The 4,704-nt window shown below is 35.5% G+C and overlaps 1 pseudogene; it reads right to left on the bottom strand.

Annotated features, from left to right (window-relative positions):
- Positions 1–3,615: 3,615 nt before the first annotated feature.
- LOC146894767 (large ribosomal subunit protein eL39 pseudogene) lies at positions 3,616–4,228 on the bottom strand (annotated as a pseudogene).
- Between the last annotated feature and the right edge of the window lie 476 nt (positions 4,229–4,704).

The raw sequence follows: 4,704 nt of genomic DNA, 5'->3' as shown, positions 1-4,704 counted from the left end.
ACTCATGAACATTGATGAAAAATATACTCAATAAAATACTAGCAAACTAAATCCAAGAACACATGAGAAAAATTATCCACCATGATCAAGTCAGTTTTATCCCAGAGAGAGATGCAGGGATGTTTCAACATATGAAAATCTGTCAATGTAACCCACCACATTAACAAACTGAATAAGAAAAAACATGATAATCTCATTAGATGCCGAAAAACCTTTGAAAAAATATAACATCCCTCCTTGATAAAGGTATTGGAGAGAGCAGGGATAAAAGGAACGTACCTAAACATAATAAAGACACTTTACAGAAAGCCAACAGCCAACATCACACAAAATCAAGAGAAACTCAAAACGATTCCACAGAAATCAGGAACAAGACAAGGTTGTGCACACCCTCAGTACCTATTCAATATAGTTCTTGTGGTCCTAGCTAGAGCAATAAGACAAAAAAAAAGGAGATCAAGAGGATACAAACTAGGAAAGAAAGGCTAACTCTCACTATTTGCTGATGATATGATAGTATGCACAAACAACCCCCAAAATTCTACCAAGGAACTTCTACAACTCATAAACACTTTCAGTAATGTAGAAGGATACAAGATTAACTCAAAAAAATTCAGTAGCCCTCCTTTACACAAATGATTAATGGGTTGAGAAAGAAATCAGAGAAACATCTCTCTTCACGATAACCACAAATAGCATAAAATAACTCAGAGTAACTCTAATCAAACAAGTGGAAATCCTATATGACAAGAACTTTAAATCTTTAAAGAAAGAAATTAAAGAAGACACCAGAAAATGGAAAGATTTTCCAATGCTCTTGGGTACATAGAATTATCATAGTAAAATGGCAATCATATCAAAAGCAATCTACAGATTCAATGCATTGCCCATCAAAATCGCAGCAAAATTATTGACAGACCTTGAAAGAATAATACTTTCATATAGAAAACCAAAAAAACCAAGTATATCCAAAACAATTCTGTACACTAAAGGAACTTCTAGAGGCATCACAATCCCTGACTTCAAACTCTACTACAGAGCTACAGTACTGAGAAGAGCCTGGTATGGACATAAAAACAGATAGGAGGATAAATGGAACCAAATCAAAGACCCAGATATCAATCCACATACCTACGAACACCTGATTTTTGACAAAGAGAAAAATAATATAAAATGGAAAAAGAAAGTGTATTCAACTAGTGGTAATTGTTGATATTAACAATTGGATATCAACTGACATAATTGGATATCAACTTGGAGAAAAATGAAAATAGATCCATACCTACCACCATGCACAAAATTCAAGTTCAAATGGGTCAAAGACCTCAACAAGAAAACCAACCATACAGAACCTCATAAAAGAGAAGTGGGAATTACACTTGAACACATTGGCACAGGAGAACACTTCCTAAATATAACCCCAGTAGCACAGACACTGAGAAAATCAATTAATAAATAGGACCTCCTGAAACTGAGAAGCTTCTGAAAAGGAAAAGACAGGGTCAACAAGCCAAAATGGCAGCCTACAGAATGGGAAAAGATCTTCACCAACCCCATGTGGGAGAGAGGGCTGCTCTCCAAAATATATAAAGAACTCAATAAATTCGCCATCAAAAAAAAAAATAATCCAATAAAAAGATAGAATACAAACCTAAACAGAGAACTCTCAACAGAGCAATCTAGAATGGCTGAAAGACACGTAAGGAAATTCTCAACATTCTCAGCCATCAAAGAGATGCAAATCAAAACAACTCTGAGATTCCATCTTACACCTGTAAGAATAGCCAAGACCAAAACCACTGATGACAACTTATGCTGGAGAGAATGTAGGGTTTAAGGAGCATGCTTCCATTGTTGCTGGGAGTGCAAACTGGTACAGATTCTTTGGATATCAGTATGGTGATTTCTCAGAAAATTAGTAAACAACCTGAAGACCCAGCAATACCACTTTTGGGTCTATACCCAAAGGATGTTCAATCGAACCACAAGAACATGTACTCAACTATGGTCATAGCAACATTGTTTGTCATAGACAGAACCTGAAAACAACCTAAATGCCCCTTGACCAAAGAATGGATAAGGAAAATGTGGCACATTTATACAATGTAGTGCAACACAGCAGAAAAGATAAAAATGACATCTTGAAATTGCAGGCAAATGGATGAATCTAAAAAATATCATATTGAGTGAGGTAACCCAGACCCAGAAAGAAAAATATCATATGTACTCATTCATGAGTGGATTTTTGACATAAAGCAAAGAAAAAAGAACCTACAATTCACAATCCCAGAAAATCTACACAACACTTAGGACCCTAAGAGAAACATACATGGATCTAAACTACATGAGAAGTAAAAAAAGATAAGAGCAGCCTCAAACTACAATCTCCTGAGCAAATTTGGAACATGGGGACCTTGGAAGAGGGTAAAAGGGGAGGGGAGAGAAATGGAGTGGAGAAAAATATATCACTTAATAAAAGCAATTTTTAAAAATTGTGATTTTATTTAGTATATTGTCTTTACTGTATCTTCCACATTTTCTAAAAGTTCCCTAGAAAGCCTGGATTTTGAGAATCCTTTATATTGGTTGTTTGAAGAGGTAGTTATTGATATATAAGGCTTGTTTTATGATGAATTACATTAATGTTTTATTGTGATGATGTGATGGTTGGAGAACAAAAGAGAATTTTACTGCATTGTGTAAAAATTCATGTGGAGTTTCTACTGATGTGTTGTAAGTAATAAGCTCAGATGCACAATAGCCCCTCACTCTTTTTCTCAGGGATGCTATAATTCAGAAATGTCTATTTATAGCATGAAAACCAAGATATAGAGAAACACAAAGAAAGGACTAAAATTAAACACTTGGAGACAAGTAAGGGATATTGAGCTCTTTGACAGACTTTTAACTGACACTTAACCTGTAATTAAAAAGGGCGATATATGAAAATAAACACATAAAAATATAAAAACTCATTCTAAGTTAAATATTCTAATTACAATGAAAACTTGGTCACAAGATTACACAACAGTCTATTTGTTACCCCAGGGGTGACATTCCTAAGCTGAAGTACAAAGCAGTGGCTTCTAAGGTTTTTGATCTGGTACAACCACTTGTGGGTGCCCACATATTTCCTCAAAAAGCAAGTATCAGGGTAAGGTTTTATAAATAATTTCATTTCTTTTCAGTTTATGTGGTGAATTTTAGTCTCATTCACTCTATATCCTTGTCCCTCTCCCCTTCTTCATGTTTGAACACTTCTTCTCAGCAAGAGTCCTCCTAATGCAATGTCTTCTTATTTGTGTGACCCATAGATTTTACCTGAATTCTTTTTGCCTAAGAATGGACTGGATATTATTTACTGCAGCAAGATCAACTTATCTTCAGGTATATTCCAGAACAAAATGACACACTAATCCTCAACAGCTGTTAATTGTCAATTGTCCCCATGAAAGGGTGTGAACTCACAGTTAACCTAACCCATGATGAAATATCTATTGGTCCAGTCTTGTGTATCTAACCATAGATGCCCTAAGTTCACTAGTGCAATGATTGTCTCATTTTTTTGAAAGGCTCTACAATTTATTACTGGAGAACCCACTCCCAACTTAAATATGATCAGAGTTGAAAATGTTGAACTCCATCTGATAACACTCATTCAGGACCACAATTCAGCATAAACTGTCTTGCCGTTGTTGACTCCTTACAGACCCAGCTTCGTTCTCCTCCAGTGTCTTCTCTTGGAGTTGTACCTGATTTTGTTGCCAGTTTTCATCCGAATCAACTGAGGAATCGGACAACTTTGCTTTTGTTTCTTGGCCAAGAATCGCTTGATTCTGAAAGTCTTGTGAGAAGACAAGGCGAGAAGGCGCACGGGAGGGGGGGGCAGACAGCACACAATGGCGGAGGAAAGGCGAAGAGCGGTTGTCTCATTTTTAAAACATCATTTTGTTGCACACCTCTCTGACCTTGGCTCTTATTAAAGTTTTAAATGATGAAATTCAATAATTTATACTTCTGCTGAGAAAGGAAAATAGCAACAAAGCAGTTACACACAAACACACACTCTCTCACACACACACACACACACACACCATTGTACAAACAACTACCAGAGACTCACATTTTCATATGTCCTGCAGTGGCCTCAGTCATTTTTCATTTAAGCTCCTGCCTTCCTTGCTAGCAGGTTCTTTATTTCAAAACTAACCAATTTGATGTAAAACATGTTTAAATTTTCCTTAGCACATATCCTTTCTTTCTGTAGAAATCCATAAATTTGGGGGAAATATTCAGTGGTGATTCATCTTAAATTGGACATTAATAACCTACATTAACATTTTGGGTGATTTATGAATGTAACCGAGTGATATGAGAAGATGAATGAAAGATTGATAACTTGGAAGTATCAGCATTTGCACACATCCAGTGAAAGGTTCTCTCCTGTAATGTCTGTTGAGGCCACTGCAAAGCAGTGTCACATATTATAGAATTAAAATCAGATTCAGAGAGCTGAGATTTTAAAAAGGAAATCGTCACCACACTTTAATGTTCAAATAAATGCATAGGATACTCTTTTGAAATGCTTTTTCTGAACTTAAAATTTTATGATAGTTTTATTTCTATCATCTTTGTTAATTAATGATTTCTGTATGGTACTTAACAATCCTTTTTAAAAACTCTTGGTTAACTGGAATAATTTTG

Source organism: Myodes glareolus, chromosome 4, assembly GCF_982192425.1.
Source record: "Myodes glareolus chromosome 4, mMyoGla1.1, whole genome shotgun sequence".
Taxonomy (NCBI): domain Eukaryota; kingdom Metazoa; phylum Chordata; class Mammalia; order Rodentia; family Cricetidae; genus Myodes; species Myodes glareolus.
The sequence above is the reverse complement of the archived record's forward strand: the minus strand, read 5'-3'. Positions and strand labels throughout refer to the sequence as shown.